Source organism: Echinops telfairi, unplaced genomic scaffold, assembly GCF_000313985.2.
Source record: "Echinops telfairi isolate 266 unplaced genomic scaffold, ASM31398v2 ScPeMD7_5592;HRSCAF=6446, whole genome shotgun sequence".
NCBI lineage: Eukaryota > Metazoa > Chordata > Mammalia > Afrosoricida > Tenrecidae > Echinops > Echinops telfairi.
Window position 1 is genome coordinate 51,609,935 of NW_022109491.1, and position 18,287 is coordinate 51,628,221.

At 47.7% G+C, this 18,287-nt stretch overlaps 1 pseudogene; it reads left to right on the forward strand.

The window, feature by feature from the left end:
- Nucleotides 1-5,182: 5,182 nt before the first annotated feature.
- LOC101654034 overlaps nt 5,183-18,287 on the forward strand; it is a 17,869-nt pseudogene continuing 4,764 nt past the window's right edge.

Below are 18,287 nucleotides of genomic sequence, written 5' to 3' on the forward strand. Positions count from 1 at the left end.
GGGGCCGGCCCCGCCGCGCCGGCGGTTTCTCTTCTGAACCTGACTCAGTTGAAGGGCACGCTGTTCTGAGGTCGGGGAGGCGAGCCCTGGCCGGTCCTTTGAAACCAGGGCGGCGGTCTCGGCGGAGTCTCCCCGCCAGAGCAGGCCCAGCTCGTTGTCTCGGCTCTGGGGAGCAGGACGCTTAGGTCCCTCGTCGGGACTGGGCTGCAGTCAGACCGCAGCATCCCCTTCTCCCAAACCCTACTGGGTCTGTGTCGCCTGCTTGCAGAAGCATATGCTCGGCTGGTGGCTTCGAGTCTGCTGTTTATCCGTTCTTCCTACTTAACTTATGCTTTTCACTCTCCCATCTGCTTCTGCGTACCTGTCTCTCACTTGCTTTGTGCCCTCCCTCCTTCTCTCTACTCTCCCCATCCCATCCCTCCACTCCCGCCCCAGGGCTTGGTTCTATTTGGGGGATGTACGGATGTTTTCTTGACCTGGGGGTACAGCCAGTGAGGGACCCCTCTAGTGATGGGCTTGTCTGGCACAGCCGGGGACCTGCATCAGGGGTTTCCTTCTGGGCTTTCCGTCTTCAGCTACTGCCCTGGAATTGATTCGGACTTCTGGCAATTTGATTAAGGGGTGCGGGCTGGGGGGCCGGGTGGGGGTGCAGGGGAAGATAGTGCGGGGGGGGGGCGGGTTTAGAAAGGCGAGGGGAAGCAGAAGCAGATCGTGGTGCCCCCTTCGGCGCTCGGCCCTGGGCCCTTTGAGCTTCCTTCTACCAGAGGGAATTCTTGGGGACCCCTCAAGTGAGAGCTTTGGAGATGTTGCGCTCAGTAGCCATGGACAACAAGGCAAACTGCCCGTTGCAACCGGAGGACACAGACCTGCGCAGCCCCCAGGTTCTCCTGCTGCAGGACCCCAGGACACGCTGGGGCTCTGCTCCTTCCTGCAGGGAATTGCTTAGCGTTGGCTGGAGGATGCAGCAAGAGCAGGGGCAGGGGTGGGGGTAGGGTGGTGACATGGGATTTTGGGCAGGACAGCTGTCTCCTGCCGGTCCCTCACTCTCACCTGCTCAGAAACCAATTCCCCCGCCCCTCTACTCGGTAGACTCTTTGCAGCCTGACTCACCCTCTTCCTCCCACGGCCCCTCCTGGCTGCTTGCACACCAGTGCGCACACTTCCACGCATGGGAAGCACACCAAGCACGCCTCACACTCACCCTCCAGCGCAGTCTCAGGGATGTGGCCGCTTCCCTGGCTCACAGGACTCAGGGGTGGGAGCCCCCAGGCCAGGGCTGCTATCCCCCTGCCATGACCAGGGCTGCTGAAGTGGCTGGGAGCCTGGGAGAGGCACCGACGCAGGTGCGTGGGCAGTGAGGCGCTGCTCCCAGGAGGCGCCTGCTTCCCTTGGAGACCTGCAGGCGGGGCTGCCAGGGCCTTCGGCGTGCCCCATCCACCATGCCCTCTTCTCTGTCTCTCCTTCCACCTGCCTTCCCATGGGGTACCTTCGCCCTCTTCTTCCCTCGTGGGATTCTCTCCCTGCCTTATCACGTCTCCCCGTTTCTGACTAACCACCTTGAAGCCAAAGCTTTTGGTTCTTTTTCCCCCTTTGTCTTCATCCATCATTCTTCCTCCCACTTCTCTGCTGTTTCCCCCTTACATCCGTTCTCTTTTCCTCATACATATTCAGCGGCTCCCTGAAAATCCACCGAGACTGTTCTACACGCTAAAAGCCTGGATCAAAATTTCTTGGTCTCAACCTCTAGGACCCTTTCTGAGTCTAGCCTGGATTAATTGTCGAGAAAATGTCAAGAAACCCTTAACTGCTTTGCATCAGCCCCGTCCTGTCTCCTGATGTCGATTTCCCTAGTTGGAACCGTGTCAGCTATTGGCAAGATGTGTTAGTCTGGGTAGACTAGAGAAACAAATTCATAGACACTCATATGTGTATAAGAAAGAGCTTTATTTCTTCTATTAAATTGGCATTCTATGATGCTCCCCTTCCCGACACAACCGCTGAAGACAAAGCGGGTGAATAAGCAAATGTGGCGAAGAAAGCTGATGGTGCCCGGCTATAAAAAAGTATAGCGTCTGGGGTCTTAAAGGCTTGAAGGTAATCAAGCGGCCATCAAGCTCGGAAGCAACAAAGCCCACACGGAAGAAGCACACCAGCCTATGCAACCACGAGGTGTCGAAGGGATCAGGTATAAGGCATCATCAGAACAAAAAATCTTACCATAGTGAATGATGGGGGGGAATGCAGAGTGGAGACCCAAAGCCCAGTAGTAGGCCACTGGAGACCCCCTTGCAGAGGGGTCTCAGGGAGGAGATGAGCCAGTCAGGGGGTGATGTAGCAACGATGAAAAACACAACTTTCCTTTAGTTCCTAAATGTTTCCTCCCCGCTCCCACTATCATGATATGAATTCTATCTTGCAAGTCTGGCCAGACCAGAGGATGTACACTGGTACAGATAGGAACTGGAAATACAAGGAATGCAGGGAGGATGATCCCTACAGGACCAGTGGTGTGAGTGGTGATACTGGGAGGGTAGAGGGAGAATGGGTAGGAAAGAGGGAACCGATTACAAGGAACTATATGTGACCTCCTCCCTGGGGGACGGAACAGAAAAGTGGGTGAAGGGAGACGTCAGACAGGGCAAGATATGACAAAATAATAATTTATAAATTATCAAGGGCTCATGAGGGAGGGGGGAGCGGAGAGGGAGGGGAAAAATGAGGACCTAATGCCGGGGGCTTAAGTGGAGAGGAAATGTTTTGAGAATGATGAGGGCAATGAAAGTACAAATGCGCTTTACACAATTGATGTATGTATGGATTGTGATAAGAGTTGTATGAGGCCCTAATAAAATGATTTAAAAAAATAAGGAAAGAGCTTTATATATAAGAGCAATTGAATGTTGAGAAAACATCCCAGCCCAGTCCAGATCAAGTCCTTAAGTCCGATATTAGCCCATATGTCTGATACCAGTCTATAAAGCCCTCTTCAGACTCAAGCAACATATGCAATGACGCCAGATACAGGAAGATCACAGGCCAGTGGGTGGGAAGTCCTGGGGATCCAGTGGCAGTGGTAGCATCATAGCACTGGCAGGGGTGTCCACGTGGCTTCTTCAGCTCCAGGGCTCTAGGGTAACTCCGTGTGTCTTGTCAACAGGAATGTCTAAGCAGGGAGTGTCTGTGTGTCCCACCTCCAGTGAACTCCTTATCTCCTTAGTGCCTCCAAATGAGGTTATCAAGCTGCAACCCGATTGACAGGTTAAACTCTACCCCTTCACTCTTAAGTCTCAAGTTGACAACAGATTATGTAACTATCACAGAAGGTATGTGCAGGCTACATGAACAAACCTTGGTGCTGTGGCCAGGGCTGGGCAAACGACCTGGGGTAGCCAGGGCAAAGTCTCCCCTTCAAGAAGCTTGAGCAGTTCAGTCCTGGGAATAAATTTGAGATGTAAAGTCCCTTTTTCCTTGAGTGTTTTTCAGTCCTTGTGGGTCTGCTCAGTAGTCCCCTTAGTGTTCTTGTGGGAGGTTCATAGCGGAAGACATTGGATGCTCAGACTAAAGGCCATGGGCCCAGTATGGAGAACAGAGCAAGGACTATGGTTTCTGCTTCTTGGTTTTTAAACTTTGGCTATGGCTGGGGAATGAACAGAAAGATTCTGGGTAAAAAGACAAAGAGGGGCGAAGAATCAAAATCAGGAGAAGAGATACAACTTTGTCCAGAGGGCATAGGCAGAACGGGAGAACAGCTGTTGGGTGTGAGTGACAGGTGCCCATTATCCCTCCTTGTGCCAGCAACCGGTTTGATTTCATCGTGACGGCTAGTGGCAGGGAGAAGGGGTTGGGGCCCGAGTCATCTGTGCTAGCCTGATAGGCAACCCCCTGTTATCTGCCTGTACATCGTCCGATCAACTTGGGCTTTCATCTTTGCTTCATCCTCATTTCTCCATCTCACTTTCAGATCACCTCATTGACTTGCAGCATGGGATGATTCAGCCCTTTCCTCTTGGTCAGTTTCCCTCGCAGCGCTCCCATTCCTGGATCCTCCTTTGCATGCCTCCCCAGCATTTGTCTTCTCATTGTGTCAGCCCCTAGGGCAGCTCGTCCCTAAGTGTCTCTCTCTGTTATGGATGCTGTGAGAGTTTTCATCTAAGGCAAGTTTTCTCCCAGACCCATAGGTTCATTTGGAGGCCCTATTCCAAGGCCCTTCAGCAACTTAGAATACACAATCTCTTTTTCTACAAGGAAAGCTCCTGGCACTATCTCCTGCCAATATACACCAGCCTTCATCAGCCAGAGAGAATGGGCTCAGCCTTGGAATGCCTGCCTCTGTCTTTCTGCTATTGCTGGTTTTCCATGCCCTTGGACTGCTTAGATTTTCAATGAAGCCTGGGCCACTGCCCTAATTTTTTCTTTCTAGTTTTGTCTAGAAAGAACACAACAAACAACTAGCAAACCCTTAAAAACACACTCAGCCTACCAAAGAAGAATCTAACGTTGATCTCTGACTGAAGGATTCAGACACACCTTGCGTCACTTCGCAGTGGTGGGGTAATGGTGGCCTGGTAACTCTCCTTCATTGCCCCTCCCCCACCTCCGTTGCTGAGTTCCTTCCCTCTGATATCTTGAGCTTTGGGGCTCTTGCTCAGTGGAAGGGAGATGGGAAAGCTGGAGGTCCAAGTCCCACAATCTCCTTGTGGCTCCACTTCCCATGTTATCAGATGTGGGTCCTACACGTTTGATGTGACATTTTAGGGAATGATGGGTAAAGAGGAGAGGAGCTTTCTTCCCCTCTGATTTTACATAGAATGCCTTAAGGGAGATCATAGAATATTCAGGACTGAGAGCTGGAGGAGCTCAGTCAAACCCAGATTGGCTCAGGAGGACCCATAAGGGAGGTCTTGGGTGGGTCACCAAATCTCACTGAGTCTTAGGTTCTTCTCTGTAACCAAGAAGCAGTGATGGCCCTATCTCACAGCATTTGAAATGAGAAAGTATAAGTGCAAGCACTTTGTAAATTATAAAGAGCTTGAGAGAGACATTATTATTTATGGAGTAGATTTGGAGTGTTTAGGCATCAGAGCTGAAGGAAGAAAGCGAGGTGGCAAGCAGCACTCTCTCTAAGAGGCTTAGCAAGGCAAGTCTGAAGAATAATCCAAATCAAAACAGGGTCTCAGAGGGCATGGACTCAGAAAAAGGAGGCCTATTTCCAGATGGCCAAGCCTTCACCTACAGTCTCATCATGGACTCCTGCAAGCACTGTAGTCAGTTAGCATCGTCAGCCTTTGGCTTTGGTGTGGCAGAGATGCAGGAGCCAGGTTGGCACATGCAGGTAGGAAGGTGAAGACCCAGTAGGAAGGTATGGTACTCTGTAGAGCAGCGAGCTAATATCTTAGAGCAGCTTGATTTTTCTGTAGGGGCAGAAGGTGGAAGACAAAGATTTTGCCTTGAAGACAGACGCCAAATATATATATATTTCTCCTTACAAAAATTAACAACTAAAATGGGTGTCAGAAACATTATAACAATAAAAGAATTTGAGCAAATCTTTGCTCTTGGTCACCCCCCAAGGGCAGTCCATTGGCTTCAGTGCTCTTGTCTGTGTTGTATCCTTGTGAAGTTGTATGCTCCTCTTGGACAGTGACCTTGTCTTTTCGGTTGTATCCTTGTGAATTTGTATGCTCCTCTTGGACAGTGACCTTGTCTTTTCGGGTTGTGTTTCTTGCAGATACACCCAATTACTACACATTACTTAATTGAGTGACTGAAAAAGAGCAAAAAGAAAGGCAGAGGGAAATCAGTGAAATGTGTGACCGAAATCCACTGTATGGAAGATCTGAGCACCCAATGTTCCATACTGATTGGGGTACAATTTACATCCCATTTCTTGCCTGAACAGATCCCCTGACACCAGCATAGTGTTAATATTTGAGCAGGGTCTATGTAGGCTAACTGCGTCTGATTTGGGGGTGGAAAAGTGTTGGGAGAGCGAAACATAGAAATCCCAGAGACTGTATTGGATCCTTTTGGCAACTGGCAGATCAGTATAAACCCCTGACTGCAGCTGTGCCCGAGAGAGAATTGGAGTGCGTTGCCTTATCCCACAGGGGTTTGCCAATGGACTATCATGGGATTTTAAACAACAGACATTCAAGAAATTCAATCTGTGCTCACTTCAGTGAAGAGAGCGACCTTTATTTTCAATTTTGCAAAATTGGGTGCTAGGTGCAGAGACAAATCAGGCAAAAAAGGCAAGTGTCGAGCTTCCAAGCTCCTTTGAAAGCATTTTATCCCCTCATTTGCAAGCTCCCTCCCCAATTGCTCATTGGTTGAGTACTATGGGGTTAGCAATCTTTCCAGAGAGTTCCCTAAGAGTATTCTCCCCTCCCCCAATAGATTCCCTCCCCACTCCTTGCCCTGGTTCCCACATTCCATACCCTAGGTGCCTGACCGGGTGATTGTCCTAGCGTTATCAATGGATGCTCTGATTATTTAGTAACTACTTGACTCTTTGCTGTCTGATTGCTGAAGATGGACCAGCATTTGCAATTTATTTCTGAAAGTGTTTTTGGGTAGGGAATGGGTGTGTGGAGGCGCACAGCTCAAAGATAAGACTCTAGACCCCATCTCTCCTGTCTTTAGTGAAGAAGGCTTGATGGCTTCTCCTCTGTCCGTGGTTGTGGAAAGAGATGGGACAGTGAAAATCTTGTTCTAGCTCAGGCTGGTTGATTCTGATTCTTGACTTTTTGCTTGGACTGAGCCACGAGGGTTAGAAGATGGTAAAGAAAAAGAAAACTAGTTGCAGGATGGAAGATGCCCATCTGTTGTGTGAGTAATTAGCACTGAGAAGGAAGGTAGATTATTTGGCCTCCAAGATAAGAGCTGCATTGGGGATTCCTGGCTGTGAGGAGCAGCTGATATTGGTGTGAGTTCTCAGTCTACAGCACAGAGTGATAATAATTCTAGTCTCACAGAGCTCTTGTACGGGTTAACCAAGTGCATTCACTAGCATTCCTGGAACATGCTGTTGGTGTTAGGCACCATCAGTTCTTCTTGGCTCATTGTAACCCTATGAACAGCCAAACGAAACCTTGTTCAGTCTGGGCCATCCTCACAATGGCTGCTATGCTTGAGCTCATTACTGCACTTACTGTTTCAGTCCAGCGCATTGAGGGTCTTCCTCTTTGTCTTCATTGGCTTTACCAGACATGGTGTCCTCTTCAAAGGACTGGTGCCTCCTGATAACATGTCCAAAGCATTAGAGATAAAGTCTCACCATCCTCACTTCTAAGGAGCATTCCAGGAGTACTTCTTCTGACACAGATTTGTCCATTATTCTGGCACTCCATGGTATATTCACTATTCTTTGCCAACACCGTAATTCAAAGGCAAAGATCAGTCCTTTGATCTTTCTTACTCATTGTTCCACTTTTGCATGCATATGAGGTGGTTAAAAACACCGTGGCTGGGCCACTGCACCTTAGTCCTCAAAGTGCCTTTAAAAAAAAAAATCATCCCAAAGAGAGCCCCTCTACCCCCCAGCCAATTTGGCAAATACAATGCAGCATTTGATTTCCTGACTGCTGCTTACATTGGTTTTGATTGTGGATCCAATAAAATGAAATCCTTGACAAGCTCAATCTTTTCTCCACTTTCTTGATGATGCTTCTTGGTTCTGTTGTGAGGATTTTGTTTCATTTATGTTCAGGTGTAATTGATACTGAAGGTTGTAGTCTTTGCTTTGTATCAATAAAGGCTTCAAGTTTTCATTTTCAACAAGCAGTATTGTGTCTTCTGCATATGACAAGCTGGAAATGAGTCTCCATTCCCAATGCCACCTTCTTCTTCACATAACCCAGCTTCTGTAGATTCTTTGCTCAGCATACTGATAGTGTAAGTGTGGTAAAAGGATACAACTTGGACACACACACTGTTCCTGCTTCTAAGCCAGGCATTATCTTCTTGTTCTGTTTGAGCAGCTGTCTCCTGGTCATGTAAACAGGTTTTGTCTGCATGAGCACAATCTTGTGTTCTGAAATTCTCATTCTTTGCAATATTATCCATGATTTATTATGATACACACAGGTGACTGTCTTGGCACAGTCAATAAAACACAGGTAAATACCTTTCTGGTATTCTCTGCTTTCAGTCAAGATTCATATGACATTGGCAATGATATACTTCAATCTGTGTCCTGTTTTGAATCCAGCTTGAATGGTTGGCAATTCCTTATTGATGGATTGCCATAACACTTTTAACTTCATCTTCTTTAAAGTTTTTCTTGCATGGGAGATCAATTATATTTTTTGCTCATTTCTGCATTCTGTTGGATCACCTTGCTTAGTGTGATTGGGTTTGTGTCACCTTCATTGGTCAGCATTCTCAGTAGTTTGGCAGTGATACCCACGATGTAACCTAACATAATGAAACCAGTTCCCTTGTGCAATTTGCAGTGAGCAGGCAAGCAGTTGTGGGAAGGTGAGGGTGGAGTGTGATCTGCTTAGCCAGGCCACAATCTTGATGAAATTGGAAAGAAGTTTCCTTGGGAGTGTGGCCTACAGCCTATAAAAGTTGCCTCTGTTGGGAAGTTAGCTTGCTTCTTGTTGGATCTGGCTCCTGTACCTGGCTTATTGATCTCTGATTCTTTGGATTAGAGCCAATGCCCAGTATATTGCCTGCCAACCCTGAGAGCCACCAGGAGCCTGCTATCCGACCTGCCAATCTTAGATTAATCCCACTCTGCAGCCATAAGCCTGACCTGCTAGGCTTTGTTCAGTCACTTCTGCATCCACCAGCTGTGGTCTGCCTAGTTTGTCTTCCTGATTCCCAGTTTGTCAGGCCTTTTAGCTGTGTGAGTCAGAAGAAATTTCTAGCTTAACATCTGGCCTATGGATTTGGACTGGACTGGACTTACCCATTTCTATAAATGTGTGAGCCATGTTCTTGATATAAACTTCTATCTATCTATCTATCTATCTATCTATCTATCTATCTATCTATCTATCTATCTACTTATATCACTGGTTTTTCTTCTTTAGAGAACCTAATCTAGCACAAGTTACAATAGGCAGAAATATGCATCTCTTCCAGCCGTTTGTCAGGTCGCTGTCGTCTAAATTCTCTGCATAGATGAAACCTTCCAGTGGTAATCTTCTTGTAGAAACACCTTGCAGAGACAGTGAAGTATTTACTATGGCTGTTTCAGCCGTAGTCTCGAACTCCCACCAAACTACCTTTCCATGCATGGGTCTGCTATGATGGTGGGGGAAGATACTGACTGAAAGTGGAGCTGAGTGCTTTTGGGCAGAGTCTGACTGCAGTGGGTGGGTGTCCCTGGACACTAATTCAGGAAGCTGGGTTTGCTGACCCACAGAATTGAAGCCAAATGCCTTCAGGTTGAGGCTTATAGCAACGGGTTATCCCTTTGGGCATTTGTTAGCAGACTTAACGGAAATCGGTACCATGTGCTGATGAACAACCGTGGGCGTTTCTCACTGGGATTACAGCTTGTTAACGTCCCTAATAAACTCTTTAGTCATGAGTTTTGTCTGTGAGTTCTGTGCAATCACTGCAATGGGTCTCAGACCCTAGAAGTAAATGATAGAACATTAAGTCAGTGCACATCTCACCGGGTAGTCTGTCAAGTCCTGGAGCCCTGCTTGTGTTTTTAGTTTGTTTGTTTTTTTTGACTATCCTTCAGCGCAGTTTGGATTTCTTCCTTCAATACTTTTAGTTCTTGATCATATGCTACCTCCTGAAATGACTGAACCGCAACTCCATTCTTTTGAGGGCAGTATTCTTTTTTTCTTTCTCCCACTCATTTTATTGGGGGCTCGTGCAGCTCTTATCACAATCCATCCATCCATCCATTGTGTCAAGCACATTTGTACATATGTTGACATCATCAGTTTCAAATATTTCCTTTCTACTTGAGCCCTTGGTATCAGCTCATTTCCCCCCTCCCCCATCATCCTTCCCTCATGAACCCTTGATAACTTATAAATTATTATTATTTTTCATGTCTTACACTGACTGATGTCTCCTTTCACCCACTTTTCTGTTGTTCGTCCCTCTGGGAGGGGGCTATATGTAGCTCATTGTGATGGATTCCCCTTTTCTCCCCCCACCTTCCCCTTCCCCTCCTGGTATCGCTACTCTCATTATTGGCCCTTAGGGGTTTATCTGTCCTGGGTTCCCTGTGTTTACAGTTCCTATCTGTACCACTGTACATGCTCTGGTCTAGCTGGACTTATAAGGTAGAATTGGGGTCATGATAGTGGGGTGGTAGTGGAAGTATTAAAGAACTAGAGGAAAGTTGTATGTTTCATCATTGCTACACTACACCCTGACTGGCTCATCTCTTCCTTGTGACCCTTCTGTAAGGGGGTGTCCAATTGTCTACAGATGGGCTTTGGGTCTCCACCCCTCACTCCCCACCTCATTCACATTGATATGATTTTTTTGTTCTGGGTGTTTGATGTCTGATACCTGATCCTGTCGACATAGAGGGTAGTATTCTATCTTCTTTTGATCCTTCTAGCATTGTTCAATATTTTGCCCATGACGGTAATCCTTCAGTATTGCAACTTTAGGCTTAAAGTTTTCCTCAGTTCTTTCAGCTTGAGAAATGTGTGTTATTCCCTTTTTGCTTTCTAAATCCAGGTCTTTGCACATTTCATTATGATACTTTATCTTCTTGAACTGCCCTTTGAAATTTTTAGTTCATTAAAAGTTCAGGAGTGGCCATTTAAGGTATAGCTATTGATTTCTCTTTGTCCAGACAAAAGCAAAGTAATGAAAAGGGACAGACATATGGAAACAAGTAGTTCAATGGGTTCACGGACTACTTGAACACCAGTCACCACAATTCTAAGACTAGAAGAACTAGATCGTTCTTGGTTACCACTATTCGCTGTTCTGAAAAGGATCACGTTTGGAGGTTCCCGGAGTGCATGGGGCAGGGGAGGGAAAAGGTAGAACATAACTCAAAATCACAAAAGAGACCAGGTTTACTAGTTGAATGGAGACTGGTAAAATCCCTTAGTCATGCTTAGGGTTCAGATTGAATTCACTCCCCACACCTTTAACCCCATAGCTCACATCAGCCAAACAATAGACAATAGAAGGAGAACGATAACACTTGTGAGGTAAGCACACCTTAGAATGATCAACCATTTGAGGGTAAAAGTACAGCATTTACCCAAGGTCAAAGTTCAGAAGGGTTAGTAAGGAAAGAGGAATGGAAACAGAAAACATAAGGAAAAAGTGGGATAAGTTCTGTTAGTTGCATTGTGGGGGCCATAATGAATGAGATAAAACAAACTATGTTAACTGTTGAATGTAAACCTGATGATCTATTCTGTAAATCTTTTCCCAATTAATAATTCAAAATATTTAATGAAAAAAGAAACAGAAGGCAATCAGATGATACATACTCGTATGTAAAATTAAAAACCAAAATAAAACCAAAAAACCTTTCAAGAATTAGAAGATATGGGTGCTATAGCAAAGTGTGGTGAAGAAATTAGTTGGTACTCGGCTCTCAGAAAGAATAGCATCTGGGGTCTTAACGGTTTATTTTCAACCAAGCAGCCATCTAAATGAGGTATCAACTAAGTCTACATGGAAGAAGCACATCAGCCTGTGTGATCCAAGGATTGTAAGTACATATCTAAAGGAGGTCATGGCATCAGAGTTTAAACTGTTTTTCAGAAGGCTATGGATGACAATGGAAGCCCCAAATCCATTTGCAGGGTCCACTCATAAATTAATTCTCCCGTGATTCCTGTCTGACTAGAGTAGGGGGATGTGAATAACCCTGTTATTAGACAGGAAGCCTTGTAAAGTTGATCATGGCAGATATAGTTAGGTTAAAATGTACTATCTTATAATTTGATCTCCCTTTGGACACATTTTAAGGCTGTTTCAGTTTAAAAACTAGTGAAAAGGAAGTAACGTGTGGATTAAGCCCCTGGGGATTCCCCTCTGACCACGGATCAGGGATGCGAATAGGATTGCTATCATGCAGAATGCACTGGAAAGCAGATGGTTACGTTAAAATCTAGTACCTTATGATTTGATCTCCCTTATGATCCATTTAAATTCTATCTAGTTTTTAATATCTTTTGCTTTTTTTCAATTGAAGTTTTTATCTATTTTACTTTGTTTTTCTTGTTAGTTTGTAAAAAACATAAATAAATGTTTTCCTGTATATGAAGTCCAGGATAGGTAAATCGATAGAGACAGTATCTGAATTAATGGTTCCTTGTGGGTATGGCAGGGGAGGTTTGGGGTAATGGGGATCTAACAATAAGTACAAGCATGAAGAAAATGCTCTACAATTAATTGTGGTGATAATTATACAACCCTTCTTGATGTGACTGAGCTATTGAATTATATGACATGTGAATTATTTGCCAATAAAGCTGTTGGGAAAAATTCTATCAATAATTATATCCCAGGTATTTACACTGCATTCCAGTATAATCTGCCTCAATGCTACCTTAATGAATAACATCATTAAACATGAATTTCCAAGAAGACTAACATATAGTTACAGGGATTAGATGGGAAGATTCCTATTTGGGTGATGTAACTCAATCAATTACAAGCTGGTACTATGTGAGAAATTAAGGATTCTAGAAAGTACATTGTTTCTCCGTTTGCCAATGAAATAGTTGGAGTTGTGTGAATATTGGCTTGGGCCATCTTTTTCACAACGAGAAGTTAGGATGCAATCATTTTTATTGCATGCGTGACTCTGCTATACAAGACCTCTTTGAAGTGTAAAAAGCAAAGAAGTTACTTTGAGCACTAAGGTGCTTGAGTTGGACCATGGTATTTTCTCTTGCCTATAATGCTTGTGAAAGTTGGACATTGAGTAAAGAAGACCAAAGAAGAATGGATGCTTTTGAACTATGGTCCTTGGGGAAGACTCTGAAATACCATGGATTGTGAAAAGAAAAGAAAAAAAATCTGTCTTGGGATGAGTGCAGCCAACATGCTCCGTAGAGACAAGGATGGAGAGACTTGGTCTCATGTACTGGGGACATGTCAGGGAAATCAGTCTCCTGACTGGAGAAGGACACCCTGCTCGGTAAAGGGTCAGTGGAAAATGGGAAGGCCCTCAGAAATTGACACAGTGGCTGCAACAGTGGGCTCGAAAAGAACAATTGTGCGCATGATGCAGGAGCTATTTTGTTTTGTTGTCCATAGGGTCTCCGTAACTCCAAACAAGTTGATGCCATCTAACAGTAAGAGCAAACAGGCAGGCATCCTATAGGATGGGATCCCATATAGTGCACCCATCTCCATTGTGAGAGAGTCTCTGGCAGATAATCCTTTGAAAAGGAATTCCCTGAGGGCATGATCTGCAACCAATACATTTCAGATAGTCTTTCTTACAAAGCCACTGAGAGTCTGTTGCTCTTGGTGGATCCTGCCTCTGCTTTGGCCTACATTGCAACGGTTCTAGGTTCTTGAGCTAGCTGCCTGCCTTGTTGCTGCCCCAAATTGGGTTCATTTTTTCATCAATTTGCTTTTTGACCTGCTGATCTTAGATATATTTCAGTCTGCACTTCCGTACATTAGGAGAAGCTTCCAGCCGGAAGTCTTACTCTCAGATTTGGAAGAGACCAGTGTCCACAACCAGCAACTGAAGAGGTTGGATTCCCAGGAAAAGCGTTGACAGCTAGCGGCGAGGGAAGAAGTGCTGGAGCCGGAGCCTGGTACCTAGCTGGCGTTCGTGGGATCGGTGCTCCAGTCTGATTCAGAGGACGAGCATCAGTCGGGCAAGTGGGTCCAGCAGAGGCAAACATGCTCCTGGTCCCAGGACCCGGGGCGTCCAGCTCGACGTCCAGCTCCACGTCCCCTGACAGCTTCCCCCAGTCTCCTGGCGGGTGACTGCAGCCAGGAGCCACCAGCAGAGCCTGCAGGAGGGCTAAGGCTGCGGGGGGAGGGGACGCAGCAGGAGGAGCGAAGGAGAATCGGACCCAGCAGCTGGCCAGGAAGGGGACCAAAGAGAGGAAGAAAGGGAGCAGATGAGCTGGGGCGAGGAGTACATGGGCAACACCAACACCGACGGTCCCTTTGGCGACAGCAACCTTCTGGGCACCTGCATCTGGAACAAGGCCCTGGAGAAGAAAGGCATCGGCCACCTGGAAGAGGAGCTGAACGAGCAGCGAGCCAGGAGGACAACCGTGTGGAGCTGCCAAAGGTGAAGCAGGAGTGGAACAAGGCCATGCGGGAGCTGGGAATGCTTCAGTGCGACAAGGAGGCTGAGCACTTCCAGACACGGGAGCAGTGGGAGGACAACTTTCACCTGCAGCAGGCCCAGCTTAGCTCTAAGATCCCCATCCCGGACGGGCGGGCCAAGCCCATTGACCTGCTGGCCAAGTACATCCGCGCCAAGGACGACGACCTGGCTGTGGCGCTGCACGAACCCTGTGCCTTCCTCAATGGGCTGATGGTGGCTGACCCCGAGGACCTGCTGGAGGATATCCCGGTAGACATGGAGCTGGAGCAGGGCAAGGACGTGGACTTCAGGAGGGACATGACCATCATCACCAGGGTCGAGAGCTCCAATCTCCGCCAGCTCTAGTCCCAGTGAGTGCAGCATGGGTGTCGATGCATCAGTCAACTCAGACTGCAGTAGGTCTTCAAGGGCAAGACGGACGGCCCGCTGCAGGCCACCTGCCAGGGCATCGAGGGCAGGGGGCCCAACCTGGACGTGGGCAACTGGGGGCGCCTGCTGCTGCGGTTGTCCTTGCATGTGGCGGGGCCGGCTCAGCGAGCGACACCAGGCCTTGCTGCGGCAGAAGCATACCGGCCGGAGCAGGAGCAGGGCGTGGAGAGTGGGCCCCTGGTCCCACCCTCAAGACCCATCCACAGCCTGGAGCCTGAGGAGCCAGCGGCAATATCCTCCGCTGAGCGCCCCGGTGCTGCCATTGGACGCCTACGCGCTCGATCCCCCCCATCACGCCCCCAGGACCTGCAGCGCCTGCTCCTGTCCTGTCGGCGCCAGCAGCTCCAGGTCACAGGCAACGCCAGCTAGAACACGGAGGACATCTTTTTCCGGTGGGCCAAGGAGGGCATGGGGCAGGGACGAGGCTCTGTTCAGCGTGGAGCGGCCACTGACCTGCGAGGTCTACCTGTGGGCAGACAACCAGCTGCGCAATTCTTCAAGCACGTGCACACCTGCTTTGAGTGGAACAAGCACAACCAGACACACTACGACTTTGACAACCCACCGCCCAAGAGCGTGCAGGGCTACAAGTTCAACATCTGCACGCCCGAGTACTTCCTGGAAGCCTGCGATCACAATAAAGACTTGGCCACGCTGTGCTTCCATGCTTGCCCTCCCGCCCCACCCGGCCCTACAAGGACATCCCCTTCAAGATCGGCTGTCGGCCACGATTGGGAGTACTCACACCACCACTGCTTCCGCTGTCAGTTCGCCAACAGCATCTTCCAGCTCTGGTTCCGTTTCAAATGCCACCGCTACCTACAGGCAGTGACAGCCTATGTCCCAGACATCCAGACAGTAGGAGGGATGCTGTTGGCCTGCCCCTCCCACACACCCCTTGCATCTGGACAGAGGGACAGGGCTGCTGCTGCCCTGCCCCCAATCCCCCTCTGCCCCTTGGACCCAAATAGGCCTGCCCCACCCCTGGGCCACTCGGGACCCAGTCAGAGGGGTCAGGGAGGCACTGGTGGCATTTCCCTGGGGCTACTGTCAGGCTGAGACTGCTCCTCTTTGCTCTGCCTCAGTGTCCCTCTCTGTGAAATGCGCCTGGACTGATGCAGGTACCTGCTGGGAGAGAGTGCCCGCCTGGGGTGAATACACTTAGGATGTAGCCTTCATGTGTGCGGTGGATATTGAGGATAACTAAGCTGATAGAACTTTATGTTTGATCTTTGAAGTGTATTCACGGAAGTAGGTTTATGCTTGGATTGTTGAACATATTTATTGAGATGAAACTTGTCTGGATTGCTCCCTGTTTGAATAAGAGTGTTAAGCATTATTGAATGTCTGATTGAGTATTGCCTTGAGTGCTCGAGGCACTGAGCACCTTGGCCGCACAGAACAAGAACCAGACAGAACCTCCCATGTTCCTTGAGGGCACCACAGCAGGCTCTCCTGTCTAATCCTGGGCATTGCACAGGGGCTCCAGTGAGGAGAGCCCTTCCCTGGCAGAGCTGTCAGCACTGGTGGCCCACCATGACCCCCGTGCTGGGAGCACACATCATCTGCCACTGAGGATCCAGGGCACTCCACCTCCACAACCACAGGGCACGTAGGGACCACCCAAAGCCAGGGCAGCAGAGGCTGGGTCAAAGCCTGCGGGGGGTACTCCCTCTTTCCCCCTCCCCTACTGGAGTAGCTGCTGAGAAAAGCTGCATTCCCGTCTACCCTGACCAGTTTGGCCTTATACTTGGGCCAGCTGGTGAATCTGAGAATTTTCCTTCTCATGGAAGTATCCATACATTTCAATGATTCCCAGGCAGAGTCTCAGGACTTGGAGAATCTGCTCGTCTTCAAGTATCAGTTTCTGATACTGCACCAGCTCAAAGAACTCTTACTGGAGTCTGTGTCCTTCTTGGAAGGCCACCTGGATCAGGTGCTCAGCAACCACAGACATCCTTGGAGGCCCTCTGGTTCACCGACTGCTCCATTTCAGACTGGGACCTGTGAGTTTGAGCATGTCATCCTGACTCACTTAAATACGGACTTCCTCAAAGTCTTGTTGGAGAGAGCCTCAGATACCCTTCCTTTCCTAGCTCTGTGTGGCTTTGGATCATGGACCCCCAGCTCACCCGTGTCCTGCCTGCCCTGGGACATTGTTCCCACCTCCTCAAATTCAAGTTCTCTGGAAACACAGTATTCGTGGCTTTTCTGGAGAGACTGCTGAGGGAAAGAGTCCCACTGTGCAAGTTCCTCTTTCTGGAGTTTCCAGTCCCTGATGAGTGTTATTTGGGCCACCCACATACTCTGCACCAGCAGAAACTTGATATGTATGTGGACAGGCTGTGGCTCTTACTGCACGAGTTAGGCCACTGTTCCAGCTTCATGACCACCCACCATGACTTCAATGTAGGACATAACTCAATTGTCCTCATGTTTGACATCTGATGAGGTTTAACATTTGCTGTGAGGTATTGGGAATCCTACCTTCGGAAAGGGCTGAACAACCTATCTGTGAATTTGTACTTCTAGCCCCCTCTACTGTGAGTGAATACAGGAATAAATAAAGCATCAAAGGAGTAATAAATAAAGGAATCAAGTTAAAACAAAGAAATCTATACTATACCCAGCAAAAAGAGAAAAGAAATAAATCTTCTATTTGGCTCTTACGCTTCATCATGCCTTCTATTTATTTTAACTACTCTATGGTTTAGAGCTCTCATGGCGTAATGGTTGCCTCTTGGGCTGCAAACTGCAAGATCAGCGGTTTGAAACCACCAGATGGGGCTTTCTACTCCTGTAGAGAGTGACAGCTCTGGACGTCAGGAGGGAAGGTCTACCCTGCCGCACACGGTCACTATGCGTGAGCATCGACTTGACGGCACTGAGTTTCCGAGACTTCCAGGTTTAAGAGCAAGGTTCAGAGTCTGTTCTAATAGCCATTTGGATCTTTTCTTTCCTTCTAATCTTTATAATTTGCTTTCTTTGTGTATGGTATCCTCGATGTTCCACAGTTCATCTGGTCTTCAGTCATTAGTGTTGAATGTGTCAAAACTATTCTTGAGGTGGTTTCTAAATTCTGGTATGAAACAGTCTTTAAGTCTCAGAGTTTAACTGAGAGAATCCTCTGGAAGTAGCCCTTTAAACCATTCACTACATGATTGGCTCATGGGCGAAGGAGGACTATTAGCAGTTGAAAAATATGGCCTTGGTGATAGAAACAGGTCTGGAGGTCGTATGATAGACGTTGGCAAGGCTTACTCAATGCAGAAAACCCTCCCCCCAACAACACAAGTAGCAACTGTATACATGAACCTGATATGATGGCATACTCAGGAATCAAATCTATCTATAATTCTATCAGTGAAAAGTGACAATAGAAAACCCAGAACATATTAGATGCCTGTACATGACTGGTTCTCTCACTTACTGTCATTTGTACTGGGCTTAGTCACCTTCCTCTGCCCTTCAAACTCTGAGAACAGCTGGAGAAACTTCCTCGAGCTGTCTCTTTTAGCAGTGGAGAGTCCAGTGTTTCTCATACCCACTTTCTTCTCCCTTGTTTCTTAAGAGTCACCACCAGGCTGCTAGAGTGGTAGGTACT